Genomic DNA, 15826 nt, shown 5'->3' with positions numbered 1-15826 from the left:
CACACACCTGCATGGCAAGCGAAAAATTCTGGCCCAAGTCATTAAGATAGATTGTAAATAGCTGAGGCCCAGCACTGATCACTGTGGCACCTACCAATTTTAAAATGCCCCGTTTATTCCTACTCTTTGCTTCCTGGCCATTAAAAATCCTCCATCCTAATATATCACCTGCAACTCATGAGCCCTCATCTTGGATATTAACCTTTAGTGTGGTACCTTATCAATTGTCTTTTGAAAATCCAAGTTTACTATATCCACTGGCTCCTCTTCAACTACCCTACTAGTTACATCCTCAAAAAGCTTGAATTATCAATTAGGTTTATCAATCACGATTTATCTTTCATAAAACAAGTTTTACTCTGTTTGATCATCCTATGATTTTCTAAGTACATTGTTATGACTTCCTTAATAATAGATTCCAGCAATTATCCAATGACTGATGTCAGTCTAACTGGTCTGCAGTTTCCTGTTTTCTCTCTCCCTCCTTTCTTGAATAGAGGTATTACATTTGCTAACTTCCAATCTGTTGGACCATTCTAGAATCAAGGGAATTTTGAAAAATCATAATCAGTGCATCCACTATCTCTACAGCTACCTCTTTTAGAACATTAGGATATAGGCCATCTGGGATTTCGCCAAAAATGCAAAGGCTGCTTGGTAGTTCAGGAGTCCCCTGGGGTCCTGCTCGCAAAGCGGTATTCCATTTTGGAGGCTGATGAGGGTGCTGGTTCCTCCAGGGAGTGCAGACAGAGCCAAGCTTTTGGCACCACAAGGAGCCTGTCTGTACAGGAGGGGAGGAAGAGAGGGAGAGCAATAGTAATAGGGGATTCTATAGTCAGGGGAACAGATAGGTGCTACTATGGCCGTCAACATGACTCCAGGATGGTGTGTTGCCTCCCTGGTGCCAGCGTCCGGGATACCACTGAACAGCTGCAGGGCATCCTGAAGGGGGAGGGTGATACGGCAGAGGTCATGGTACATGTTGGTACCAATGACATAGGTAGAAAGAGGGATGAGGTCTTGCATCAAGATTTCAGGGAGTTAGGCAGTAGACTGAGAGGCAGGACCTCTCGGGTTGTAATCTCTGGATTACTCCCAGTGCCACGTGCTTGCGAGCACAAAAATAGGAGAATAGTGCAGATGAGTACATGGCTCAGCTGTTGGTGCAGGAGGGAGGGTTTTAAATTCCTGGATCACTGGGACCATTTCTGGGGAAGGTGGGACCTGGACAAGCGGGACGGTCTACATCTGAACCAGAGCGGGACTAACATCCTTGCGGGCGGGTTTGCTAGTGCTGTTAGGAGGAGTTTAAACTAATTTGGCAGGGGGAGGGTACACAGAATGTTAGCAGAATAGGGACACATCATAATACAGTAAAACAATCAAGTCAGAGGGAGTACAGCTGCATTAAGTTTCAGGGGAGTAAGGCAAGACTGGATGGCCTCTACTTTAATGCCAGGAGTATTACAGGAAAAACGGATGAGTTAAGAGTGAGGATTGCCACGTGGAATTGTGATATAGTAGCCATCACAGAGATGTGGATGAGGGAGGGACAGGATTGGCAGCTCAACATTCCGGGATATAGAATCTTCAAGCGAGGCAGGGGAGGGGGTAAAAGAGGAGGAGGCATTGCATTATTAGTTAAGGAGTCAGTTACTGCAGTAAGGAGAGATGATATCTTGGAGGGGGCATTGAATGAAGCTTTGTGGGTAGAGCTTAGGAATAAAAAAGGGGCAGACACATTGTTAGGTGTTTATTATAGGCTCCCAGATAGTCAGCGGGAAATTGAGGAGCAAATATGTGCACAATTTGCGGAGCTGTGTAAAAACATAACAATAGGGTAATTATATTAGGTGATTTCAACTTTCCCAACACTAATTGGGATAGACATAGTGTTAAGGGCTTGGATGGAGTGGATTTCTTGAAATGTGTACAGGAGAACTTTTTAGGTTAATATGTAGAGGGTCCAACAAAGGACGGCACAGTGCTGGACCTAATTCTGGGAAATGAAGCCAGACAGGTGGCTGAGATGGTGGTGGGGGAGCATTTTAGTGATAGTGACCACAACATGGTACAGTTTAAGCTTGTTATGGACAAAGAAATAGACAAGTTGCAAAAAAAACTGTTTTGGATTGGGGGAGAGCGGATTTTAGTAAAATAAGGCCAATGTAGACTGGGAACAGCTACTTGTGGGGAAATCTACAGAAGAGCAGTGAGGGGTGTTCAAAAAGGAAATGGGGAGGGTACAGGCTCAACATGTTCCCTCCAGGGTGATAGGAAGGAGTAACAAGCCCAGGGAATCATGGATGACCGAGATATTCAGGATCCGATGAGAAGGAAAAGAGAGGCTTTTAGCATGTACAAGGGGAGCAAATCAGCGGAGGCATTAGTGGAGTACAGAAAGTGCAGGGTGGAGCTTAAGAAAGCAATCAGGAGAGCAAAGAGGGGATATGAGAAAGCTCTGGCTGGTAAAAGTAGGGAAAATCCCAAGATATTCTATAAGTATATCAATGGGAAGAGGAAAACCAGGGAAAGAGTGGGGCCCATTAGGGACCAATGGGGCAATCTATGGGTGGAGCCAGAGGACATCGGTAGAGTGTTGAACGAATACTTCACATCCGTCTTCACCCAAGAGAAGAGGATGAAGGTACAGAACCTCTGTGAGGTTCTTGAGAAAATTGATATAGGGAGTGACAAGGTATTGGAGGTTTTGGCAGGCTTAAAAGTGAACAAATCTCCAGTTCCGGATGATTTGTGTCCCAGACTGCTGAGGGAGGCAAGGAAGGAGATCGCAGGGGCTCTGACCCAAATTTTTAATCCTCCCTGGCCATGGGGGAGGTGTCAGAGGGCTGGAGAACAGCTAATGTGGTTCCGCTATTTAAGAAGGGTTGTAGGGATGAGACAGGGAACTACAGACCAGTGAGTCTCACGTCAGTGGTAGGGAAACTATTGGAGAAAATTCTGAAGGAGAGAATCTATCTCCACTTAGAGAAGCAAGGTTTGATCAGGGATAGTCCACATGGCTTTGTCAGAGGGAGGTCATGCCTAACAAATTTGATTGAATTTTTTGAGGAGGTGACCAGGTGTGTAGATGAGGGTAGTGCAGTTGATGTAGTTTATATGGATTTCAGCAAAGCTTTTGATAAGGTCCCACATGGGAGACTTATAAAGAAGGCAAATGCACATGGGATACAGGGTAATTTGATAAGGTGGATTCAAAATTGGCTTAGTTGTAGGAGACAGAGGGTGATGACAGAAGGCTACTTTAGTGACTGGAAGCCCGTGTCCAGTGTCATACCATAGGGATCTGTGCTGAGTCCCCTATTATTCGTCATTTATATAATACTGTGTGCAGTTTTGCTCGCCACATTATAGGAAGGATATGATTGCATCTGTGCTGGGACCCCTTTTATTCGTCATGTATATAATACTATGTGCAGTTCTGGTCGCCACATTATAGGAAGGATGTGATTGCACTGGAGGGGGTGCAGAGGAGATTCACCAGGATGTTGCCTGGGATGAAACATTTAAGGTATGAAGAGAGATTGGATAGACTTGGGTTGTTTTTGTTGGAGCAGAGAAGACTGAGGGGCGACCTGATTGAGGTGTACAAGATTATGAGGGCCATGGACAGGGTGGATAGGGAGCAGCTGTTCCCCTTAGTTGAATGGTCAGTCATGAGGGGACACAAGTTCAAGGTGAGGGGCAGGAGGTTTAGGAGGGATGTGAGGAAAAACTTTTTTACCCAGAGGGTGGTGATGGTCTGGAATGCACTGCCTGGGAGGATGGTGGAGGCAGGTTGCCTCATATCCTTTAAAAAGTACCTGGATGAGCACTCGGCACGTCATAACATTCAAGGCTAAGGGCCAAGTGCTGGTAAATGGAATTAGGTAGTTAAGTCAGGTGTTTCTCACGTGTCAGTGCAGACTCGATGGGCCAAAGGGCTTCTTCTGCACTGTGAGATTCTGTGATTTGTTGGCTTTTAATTCCTTAAATTTCTCCAATACTTTTCCTATGTTCATATTAATTACTTTAAGTTCCTCACTCTTATTGACCCCCCTCAGTTACCCTCTATTTCTGGTATGTAATTTTTGTCTTCTATTCTGAAGACAGACACAAAATATTTGTTCAACCTCTCTGCTACTTGTTCACTCCCCATGATGATTTCTACTGGCCAGGAATTTCCCCTTGGCGATGTGGGGGCGGGGCCCGCTCGCCGAGGGGAAAATGACGCAGGATGACATCGGGAGGAATCCCCGACGTCATCCTGGTCCCTTTAAATATTCACGAAGGCGGGCGGACAACGAAATCAGCTGTCCACCCGCTGACCTGTCAATGGCCGATTAAGGACATTGACAGGCTAATTAACATTATTAAACACCCTGCCCGCGCAAGCTTAAGGCTGACGTGCAGGCCAGGAGCCCCAGTGGGCTGCAGATTATTAATTAAACTTCATCCACTGGCAGAATGAAGTTTCATGTACGTTTTTTAAAAATTTAATAAATTTTGTGTGTTTATTATTAACATGTCCCATCTCGTGTGACATTGTCACATGAGGGGGACATGTTAATAATTTTAATATTTCTCTATTTTTAGAGTTTACTTACCTTTCACTAAACTCCCTGAGACAGGACTTTGCCTCTTCGCGCACATGTGCGAAAGAGCGCACTTTGACAGATGGGGATTCGCTCCCCCCACCCCGCACACCAAGTGCATAGCGCTTCCCATCGGGGATGCCGCTGGGCGGGCCTTAATTGGCGCGCACACTCAAAATGGCTGCGGGCCCCGTTTCGGCGGCGGGGTTCAGCTGCCTGCCTGTCGCCAAGCCGGTGGGGCCCGCCCGCCAGCCAAGGGCTAAATTCTGCCCACTGTCTTTACTTTAGCTAATCTCCTTTTTATATTGTTGCAAAAGCTCTTACAATCTGTTTTATATTGTTGGCTAGTTTACTCATGTATTTTTTTTAACCTTTATCAATTTTTTGGCCTCGCATTGCTTGTTTCTAAAACTCCCCCAACTCCCACGTTTACTACTGCTCTTTGCAACCTTGTAAGTGTCTTCTTTTCAACTATTATCCTTAACTTCCCTAGTAAGTCCTTATTTATTAATGGAACGTATTGTTATTGCAAATTTTGAATCGTTTATTTAAATTTTTCCCATTATTTATTGACTGCCATACCTTTTAATTTATTATCCCAATCAACCTTAGCCATCTCTTCCCTCATACCTATGGGCTGCATCTTCCGGTTGGCGAGTGGGGTGCAGGGTCCACTCGCTGACGTGTAAAATTACGCGGGGTGACGTCGGTCGGGCGTCCCGATGTCACCCCGCGTCATTTACATTTTCAGGTGGGCGGGCGCGGAGCCAAGTCGGCCGTGCGCCCGCCAACCTGTTAACGGCCACTTAAGGCCATTAATAAAGTAATTGAGGTAATCAATGGACCTGCCCGTCCAACCTTAAGGTTGGCGGGCAGGCCTGGAGCCCAGACAGGCTTCTGAAAATACATGAAACCTCATCCACGGGCGGGATGAGGTTTGATGAGGGTATTAAAATTTGTCTGAAATGTATAAATAAAAGAAACTGACATGTCCCAGTTCATGTGACAGTGGCACATGAGGGGACATGTCAGTAATTTTTTTTCTGATCTTCATTCAATCTTTCAAACCTGAGCCATTCTCCGTGAGGCAGCACTTAGCCTCAGGGAGATCTGTGCACTCTTTTGCATGCAAGCACGAGAGAGCGCACTTCAGGTTCAGGGGATCCCCCCCTTGCCCCGTCTGCACAGGGAGCACATAGCGCTTCCTGGTGGACGTCATGCTGGGCGAGCCTTTATTGGCCCGCCCACGTAAAATGGCAGCACGCCCCCAAACGGGGGCACCAATCGGGAACCCACCCACTCGCGCCCGCTCCCGCACAACCCCCGCAACGGGGGGGAAGATCCTGCTCTATGAAATCGGCTTTGTTTACATTTATGATTCTTGTTTTAGACTCAAGTATGTCACTCTCAAGATTAAAAGGGACCTGAATTTTCAGCTCGGCGGGCAGGCTTGATCTGGAAACGGACCACCAACCGCAATTGACCCCCAAGCCCGATTTCACACTGGCTGGCTAATTAACAGCCAGCCAGCATGAAGCGCACACTGATATGACTTGGGGTCGGGGGTGAGAGGGGAGGGTGGGCACTGAAGTCAGCGCAGGCACAGGGGAGCACTCACAGAAAGCTCTCTGAAGGCAAAGAGATGCCTCAGGGAGCTGAAGAATTTAAAGGCAAAAAATAAAGATTTTAAAAACCGGGAAAAAATGCCCACGCATCAGAATCAGTCACCAGAACATATACCATATGAAAATTCTGTGCAAACATTTTTATTTTTTAAAAAATTAATATCGGAAACCTCATCCCGCCCTTAGATGAGGTTTCCTGAAAAATGCAAAGGCCACTTGGCCAATTTGCCCACCCACCAACCACGTTGGACGGACAGCAAAAAATCCCAGTTAATTGCGCCATTAATGGGCTTAATAGCTCTCTTAATTGTCGGCAGGTATGCTTCCGAGTTTAGTGGATGCCCGCCAACCAAAATATCACGCAAGTGCACGAGACGTCTGGACGCTCGCCCGACATCATCGTGTGCTATTTTACGCTTGAGCGTGTCAAGCGTGGGCCCGCACACCAGGCGAAAAATTCTGCCCATGGAATTCAATTATATTATGATCACTTTTTCCCTCAGAGGATCTTTTGTGAGATTACTAATTAAACCTGTCTCATTATATAATACTAGACCTAAAATAGCTTTATCCCTAGTTGAATCCGCAACATATTGTTCTAGGAAACTGTCATGAAAGCATTCTACAAACTCATCTTCCATAACCCCTTTGTCCAGTCTATATGAAGATTGAAGTCTCCCATGATTATTACATTGCCTTTTTTAAATTTATTCTTTTCATGGGATGTGGATGTTACTGGCAAGGCCAGCATTTGTTGCCCATCCCCAATTTCCCTTGAACTGAATGGCTTGCTAGGACATTTTAGAAGGCAGTTAAGAGTCAAACACATTACTGTGGGCCCAGAGTCACATGTAGACCAGACCAGGTAAGGAAGGCAGATTTCCCTTCCTAAAGGACATTAGTGAACCAGATGGGGTTCTACAACAATTGACGATAGTTTAATGGTCACCATTCCTGAGACAAGCTTTCAATTGTTTTATTTTATTAATTGAATTCAAATGCCACCAACTGCCATGGTGGGATTTGAACCCGTGTCCCCAGAACATTAGCCTAGGCCTCTGGTCCAGTGACATTACCACTACCCCACCATTTTCCCTATGCCTTTGTCACAAGCTCCAATTATTTCTTGCTTAACGGTGAAACTACTGTGAAGGGGCCTATAATTACTCCCACCAGTATTTTCTGACCCTTGTTATTCCTAATCCCCATCTATACTGAATCTATCTTCCTGAACTTCTGAGCCAAAATTCTTTCCTATTACTGTCCTTAGGTATTCCTTTATTATCAGAGCTATTCCTCTTTCTTTTCCATTCTGCCTATCAGGACAAAGGTACCACCTCCAAGAGCTACTAGCTAACCAGAGGCTGGCAGTTCTTCAGATCCAGCAGTGGCACCAGGAGTGGTGCAGGAGGCTTGGGATGAAGAAAAGCAATGGAGGCCCTGGGGCAGAGGTAAGTGGAGCAGCCAAGCTGGAGCCAGTCAGGCAGGCCCTGGCAAGGGGGCCCTTCCAGCAGGGGCAGATCTTGCCACCAGTGGGACCTGCCATTGGCCACAGGATTACTGAACAGAAGTGACACCCACCAGCCCATAAGCAGGCTGCCAGGGCATACCTGGTGACCTCTCCACCACCCTCTCCCCTTAAGTGGCCACTTAATGACCTTAAATGGACCAAGACAGGAAAGCTGACTTTCACATTCGCCACCCCTTACTCAATCGGGTAAGGTTGGAAAGGCAACGGGCTCTCCACCCCACACTTTTCCAACCAATTAAATGCCCCCACTGCTTCCCAGCCCACTCCAAGGAGGGTTGTGGGGGTATTAAATTCCACCCGATGTATACCCATGAGGATTTATTCCCCAGTGAGTTACATTTGGCTGGCATTAATAATAATATACAAACGTTTGCATTTCTCATCCATTACATTCTGCTCAATTCAAGATCACAGTTGTGCAGAAACAACAGATGTTGATTCAATTATAGTATAGGCTTGTTCTGTCAAATATACTGTTCTACTGAAAACCCAGTCCAAAATGTTAATCTATCTTTATTCTTTCAGATGCCAGTTGACTTGCCATGCATTTCCACCATTTACTATTTTTAAATCTGTCAACAGCATTGCTGTCAAGCTCAAAGGTTTCATTCTGACTTGAGCTTTAAAGCCCATGGGACTTTAGCAATACTTCTGTAAAAAAAAAAAATACAATATCGGTTTATTCTTTTCTGTGAAAGGACTAATTCTCTTGAATGCATTTTAAAGGGAAATTTGTTTAGTAGAAACAGCATTGGGTATATCTGAAATTAAAATAACCCTATATCTCGTTGGCTAAAATCAAGGGGAAAAAAACTATACAGTACTAAGTTAATTGTTTACCTCTACAAATGGTAAAATTATATTTACATTAAACATACAAACCTATGACTGTCTGCTAATATTAACAGATTATCATTCGGTGGACATACATGGTGATGGATTTAAAACAATAAAAGAATGAATGACATCAGGCTATGTATTTCACAGGTGTCAGCAGTCCGTCACCACCTGATAGATCATAACTGAGGAGTACCTCATTGTCTATTCTGTTTATACTTTGCTTGGTTTCAGTTTGAGATGACCATGCAGAAAAAAAATGCTAGTGCAATTCTTGCAAGTTTGCGTGATGCCCATCAGTAACAGACAGAAATTATTACTGGAAAGAGACACAATGCCTAGAAATCTATTGTGCCCCAATTTTATAAGGATAAAGCAGCATCTAAGCATCCAATATGGGGAGGTGTTAAAACAATGGGTTTTAACAAGAGGCTTCGTTAGCTGAATAGTTTGACCTGAAACCACCCTGTCACATGAGCTGTTTGAATTGCTTTAATTATACAGCTTTTGGATTCCATCTTCAGTCTGCTATTTAACATCTGACAGACAGGCCATACAGAAGCAAGCCCTGGCCAGGTTGGACAACTGGCCCTCATCTAATCTGACTCTGCTGGAAAGATTTTGTACTTTCGCTTATAGAACCGATTCAATCTTTGCGTGACTACTTCATCTTGGGACATCAAAACCATCGGAAAAGCACCACCAGTCTTTAGCCAGCCAAACTCTGTGAAGGAATCCCTCATTGGACTTTGATTCTGGACCCTGGACTCATGTGAAACTATAATTTTTATTTTTATCGTAGTCACTGCCCTGAGCCCCTTTCTTGGGGGGTGGGGGTGTGTGTGTGTGTATAAAATAAACCAACCCTCTTACTTTACCTTTTCTTGGCTTCACTGTAGGGTTATTAAAAATCAAAAACACCTTTCTATTTATGGATAGGTAGTGAGTGAAGAAATCAGAGCTGTTCTAAATTAAATCCCCACCTGTCCGTAACATATGGATGCAAGTGATTGATCTCAGAGACTGCACACTAGTGTGATATTCTTCAGCCAACCTACTTTTCAAGTAAGCCATAGTACACTGAGGGGTTGGAAAATTTATAGAACCCTTCAAGCTGTATGCCTGATATGGAATGTATATTGTGAATATCAAGAGTATTGAAATTGTATTGAGGCACCCAAGAGTGAAACAATACTGTATGGAGACAAGTTGAATCTTATTGCTTTTCTGTAATCCTCAAGTTGAAATGTTTTGTAATGTACTTTTACAAATTTTATGAATAAATTATATTTTGGGAAAATAAACTACTTTACAAGTAAGTAAGTAGACCATGTTTTCTGGGTGTCAGTGTGGCTCAGTATTGGTGCTCTCGCCTCTCTGTCAGAGGGTTGTGAGTTCATAGTTCCACTCCAGAGACCAGGCTGACACTCCTGTGCAGTACCGAGGATGTGCTGCACTGTCAAAGGCACAATCTTCTAGATAACATGTTAAACCAAGACATCAGCTGCTCTCTCAGGTGGATTTCAATAAGGCTTTTAACAAGGTCCTGCATGGGAGACTGGTCAAGAAGGTAAGAGCCCATGGGATCCAGGGCAATTTGGCAAATTGGATCCAAAATTGGCTCAGTGGCAGGAGGCAGAGGGTGATGGTCGAAGGTTGTTTTTGTGATTGGAAGCCTGGAACGAGTGGTGTACCACAAGGATCGGTGCTGGGACCCTTGCTGTTTGTAGTGTACATTAATGATTTAGACGTGGATATAGGAGGTATGATCAGTAAGTTCGCAGATGGCATGAAAATTGGTGGTGTCATAAATAGTGAGGAGGAAAGCCTTAGATTACAGAACAATATAGATGGGCTGGTAAGGTGGGCAGAGCAGTGGCAAATGGAATTTAATCCTGAGAAGCGTGAGGTGATGCATTTTGGAAGGACTAATACTGCAAGGGAATACACAATGAATGGTAGCACCCTAGGAAGTACAGAGGATCAGAGGGACCTTGATGTACATGCCCATAGATCCCTGAAGGCAGCAGCACAGGTAGATAAGGTGGTTATGAGGGCATATGGGATACTTGCCTTTATTAGCCGAGGCATAGAATATAAGAGCAGGGAGGTTATGTTGGAGCTGTATAAAATGCTAGTTAGGCCACAGCTGGAGTACTGTGTGCAGTTCTGGTCGCCACACTATAGGAAGGATATGATTGCACTGGAGAGGGTGCAGATGAGGTTCACCAGGATGTTACCTGGGCTGGAGCATTTCAGCTACGAAGGGAGACTGGATAGGCTAGGGTTGTTTTCCTTAGAGCAGAGAATGCTTAGGGTGGACCTGATAGAGGTATACAAAATAATGAGGGGCATAGATACAGTAGATAGGAAGAAACTTTTTCCCTTAGCAGAGATGTTAATAACCAGCGGGCATAGGTTTAAGGTAAGGGGCAGGAGGTTTAGAGGGGATTTGAGGAAAAATTATTTTCACCCAGAGGGTGGTTAGAATCTGGAACATACTGCCTTGGGGGTTGTAGAGGCAGGAACCCTCACGACATTTGAGAAGTATTTAGGTGAGCACTTGAAATGCCATAGCATACAGGGCTATAGGCCAAGTGCTGGAAAATGGGATTAGAATAGATAGGCGCTTGATGGCCAGCAGACATGATGGGCCGAAGGGCCTGTTTCTGTGCTGTATAGCTCTATGACTATGACTCTATAAAAGATTCCATAGGTTGTTTTTGAGGACTTTCTGGCATAAACTGGCTGCCGCCTACCCTACATTACAACATTGACTGCACTTCAAAAGTACCTCATTGGCTAAAGTGCTGTAGGATATCTTGAGGTCACGAAAGCCACTTTAGAAATGCAAACCTTTCTTTTTCTTTTGGGTCACATGACTCTAAAGTCACAGGCAACCTTCTTAGCTTCTAATCAGTCCACCCTTCTACTACTATTTCATGGTACCCTTGGCACATCCTCACTAACATTATCTAGTTCTCTCCAGGTGAAAATATGTCTCCCTCCTCTATTGTATTTTCATTGAGGAGGTTTTGTAGGCTTAGTTCATTAAAGTTATGAGCTCTCCTTAATTTCATTCCTCTGTGTTACCCCCTGTTCTTTTTCTGGTTCCTTCAGTCAGATGCTCCAGCAGTAGGTGTTCTTGAAAAGTGGCCAAAAACACTCATGAGACATTCAGAAAAGGAACCTGAGTGAACCAAACACTTTGTTACTTACCTGCTGCTCTTCCAATCCGTTGCTTCAATATTCAGTTAGAACTGGCTCCTAAAAGGTTGCCTTCTCATTTCCAACCAGCTCAACATAGTACTTCCATTTGACAAAATACTTGTGGTAATAAGGCCTTCAACACATATGCAAATCAGCTGATCCACAAAATCGCTCTTCCAATCACTGGTGGGTGCAACTTGTGTCTCATTAGTCCAAATATGGTATAACTCACTCAGTAGAATTTCAGAGTCAGCATTTTGAAATTCATCAAACAACCTGTTTGGCCCATTGCACTGTGCCAACTCTCTGAAACAGCTGTCTGCTTATTCGCATATACCGTTTTAAATTTCTCTTCTTCAAACACTTATCCATTTCCCTTCTACTATACTGCTTCCACTGCTGTTTCTGGTGAGATAGACCCCTGTACAACCTCTCCCTTCATTGTTTTGCTATGATCTATTTCAAAGCTATACCCTCAAGTTACTGATTCAGTAGCCAGGGAAATATCAAAATCCTTCATGACTTTTGAAGAAGTCTCTCAGAATCCCTCTTAATTTTCTCTGTTTTAATGAGAAAGGTCTCAGTTTCCCATCATAACAAAAAGAAAATAAGGAAGACTTGCATTTATATGGCACCTTTCACAACCCCAGGACATCTCAAAACACCTTACAGCCAATGAAGTACTTTTGAAGTGTAGTCACTGTTGCAATGTAGGAAATGCAACTCAATTTACACAAGCTCCCACAAACTGCAATATGATAATGATGAGATAATCTGTTTTTGGTAATGGCCAATATTGATCTCTCCACGAACAAGATACCAAGGAGGACTCCCCTGCTCTTCTTCAAAATAGTGCCATGGGATTTTTACATCCACCTTAGAGAGCAGGTAGGGCCAAGGTTTGACATCTTATCAGAAAGACATCGGGAGGAATCATCCCAAAGTTATACTAAGTGCAGTAGCGGTAGGGAAAAAGAATGTTTTACCCGCCAGTCGCAATGTCGGCTTTTCACGCCGTATCATTCCAATTCCACCTCATTATTCATGTATTCCCAACAAACATGCTGGGTGGCTGGCAGGGCGTCCTCTCATTCACCTACCCCGCCATCACCTCAGGCCTTCAGTAAACCAGGTGCCATATTTAAAGGCCGCCCCTGCACAGAGCTAGCACTCTTCAAGGGATAGGAAGCTGCTGCAAAGTCATGGCTGCCAAAGTGAGGAAACATGCTGCCCTCAAATTTAGTGACGCCTCCTTCGAGCACCTACTGGATGCAGTGGAAGCCTACCGCAAAGTCCTCTACCGCTGCTCTGGGCGAAGGCCAACAAGCAAGATCAGCATGGGAGGCAGTGGCAGCAGTGGTCAGCGCCAACGCCCTGCAAAAGAGGGCAGCGACAAAGTGCCAAAAGAGAATGAATGGTCTCATCTGTTACACCAGTGTAAGTCACTCTTCTCATCACTCTCAACTCACACTTACAAACCCATCACACATCCACAGGGATCTCACACCTCAAGGGACAACACCACTAACTCTCTCACATACCCTCACATCTCCATCAGGCACATATTCTCTTGAGCTTGTGTCCTCATTCTGTCCATGGCTCTGCACCTTTTGCTCACACTCTCCTTCTATTTCATGCAGGATAAGCTGGCTGACAACAGCAGGGAGAGGTCCCAGACTGGTGGGTGGAGAGGCCCACATTAGGCCCCTCACTTACTTTGAGAAACATGCCATCGCACTGACTGGCGAGGACATGGACCATACCTGCAGCAATGGTGAGGTCAGTGGCGAACACCCATGTGAAGATCCTGCACCACATTATCCCTCTCTCATCGCAACCTGAGTGCTCTCTCTCCTGCTTTTCACTCTGCTGCCATGCACTAATTATCTCTGCTTTGGTTCACAGGGAGCTCCGCCAAGCGATCGACACCCTCAGCCATCCAGTCCCTCAACTCCATCTAGGTCCTCACCTCCAGGTGTTCTCCTCCATTGAAGAGTTGGAAATAAGCAGCCTGGAAGATCCGTCACAGCGCTTACCCACACCCTCCACCAGCGCAGAAACACACCTTGGATTCACAATCTGGTGGTCACCGCTCAGACACGTGTCCACAGCAGCAGGAGACAGGTTCAGCCAAGCCCCCCAGCACTCGGAAGACTGCTGGGGAAGAGGCATCGGTGAGGGCCGAGTCAAATGATGAGCCTTTGGTTTCGGCCTTTTAACTCATCCTGGGGAGTCAGCAGAAGGCGGGGAAACATCACGCAGAGCTGTTGGAAGCTCTCAGCAGAGTAGCACGTGAGTCGGAGGAGTGCGTCCGCCTGCTCTCTGATGAAGTGGTGCCCACATGTGCCCGCATGGAGGTCTCCATGGGAAGGGTGGCGGATGCCATGGAAATCCTGGTCCAACAAAGTGCAGAGACATGTGCAGAGATGCCAGCACTGACAATGTGAGAGGGAAACAGGGCACTGCAACACCCCTCCAGGTACTTCTTCCCCACAAGGAGTCAGGCTGGGGCCCTCGGGCACCCAAAGGGAGGAGGAGCAGAAACTGGACACCCCTGGGTCATCCACTCAGGAATCTCAGAGGCTGTCCTCTCCCTCCAAGTTCCTTTTGCCTATGACCCCCTAAACCTAGTCCTCTGTCACCGCAGAGGGAGCAGCTGGCCCTTGGGGGACAGCCAAAGCGAGCTGGGGCTCTCAAAGCCTCAGCTCTGAGAGGACCCACACTGAAGTCATCAGAGGCAACAGGGCCAACTATTGCACAGGCTGTCTCCACCCCTGCTATGGATGCCAGGGCAGCACCTAGAAATATTAGGCCTGGAAAAGTTAAGAAATTCTGATCACAAGTGGTTGCACAGGTGAACTCATTTTGTCACTTTATAATCTGAAAACCTATTCACTTTCACTGAATAATGTGTAATGATGTCTTTCAGCTTCATTGACAGGCTACGCGAGTCCTCCCCCTGCATTCCACTACCATGCCCCCCGCACTAGCAGTGCAGCTGCATGCAGTCAGCCCACGAGTGATTCTGGAGGGAGACGTGTGTGTGTGTGTGTGTGTGTGTGTGTGGGGCAGGGCAGGGCCTTTCGGAGCCTCGTGCAAGCACTCTCCCATGCACACAGATCCTTCCTCTATCACACTCATCTCACTGTCCTGAGAATTTGAATGCTGCCTGCTGGAGGTTTCTTTCAGTTGTCCATCTGACCTGACCTGCATCTCCACCCACCCACTGACCACACTCCCATCAGCACCTGTTCCCGCCCAACACGAGTTTCCTTTCACTTCCAGGTTTAGAAGCACGTTGCTGGTAAAATTTGTCTTCAGCTCCTTTCCCCTCCCCCAGTCACCCATGTCCTTTCCCTCATCACTATTGACCCCACCCTGGCATCACCTTCCACCTCCCCACCATCACCTACCAGCCAGAACCCTTTGTCTTTGGGGATGTCCAAGTGAACATGCATGTTCCCTACCTTCCTGAGAATCCCACCCCATTCACCCCGAGGGTCCCTGGCTGCCTCCAAGTCCCCACCAACTACCCTCGCCATCCCTTCTACTGATACCGTCGCACCCTCACCATCCTACCCTACTGGCCCTCTCTCATTCTCACCATTTTCTCCCACCCATCCTTGGAGAGGCGATGGCGTAGTGGTATTGTCGCTGAGCTAATAATCCAGAGACCCAGGGTAATGCTCTGGGGGCCTGCGTTTGAATCCCGGGTGGTGGATGGTGGAATTTGAATTCAATAAAAACCTGGAATTAAATGTCTAATGATGACCATGAAATCATTGTTGATTGCTCACTGGTTCACTAATACCCTTTAGGGAAGGGAATCTGCCGTTGCTACCTGGTCTGGCCTACATGTAACTCCAGGCCCTACAGCAAAGTGGTTGACTCTTAAATGCAAGCCACTCACTCGGTTGTGTCAAACCACTACAAAGCCACAAAAAAGGAATGAAGCCGGACGGACCACCAGGCATTGACCTAGGCACAGGAAACGAATATAGCAAACCCAATCCTACAAAGTCCTCCTT

General features: G+C 45.9%; 1 protein-coding gene and 1 long non-coding RNA gene across 3 annotated transcripts in view; one reads left to right on the top strand and one right to left on the bottom strand.

The window, feature by feature from the left end:
- Positions 1-15826, bottom strand: part of dnah7 (dynein, axonemal, heavy chain 7) — a 614695-nt gene that overhangs the window by 13706 nt on the left and 585163 nt on the right. The gene's annotated exons all lie outside the window — the stretch shown is intronic.
- LOC144686531 (uncharacterized) lies at positions 7555-9428 on the top strand. Of its 2 annotated transcripts, none has more exons than XR_013577942.1 (2): positions 7555-7671; positions 9135-9428. It is a non-coding gene; the product is annotated as an uncharacterized LOC144686531 (long non-coding RNA). The 2 variants fall into 2 exon arrangements; XR_013577943.1 differs by having other exon boundaries at positions 7593-7671; positions 9113-9428.

The sequence above is a fragment of the Cetorhinus maximus genome, chromosome 11 (assembly GCF_964194155.1).
Source record: "Cetorhinus maximus chromosome 11, sCetMax3.hap1.1, whole genome shotgun sequence".
Taxonomy (NCBI): Eukaryota; Metazoa; Chordata; class Chondrichthyes; order Lamniformes; family Cetorhinidae; genus Cetorhinus; species Cetorhinus maximus.
This window is presented reverse-complemented; position numbering and strand designations above follow the sequence as displayed.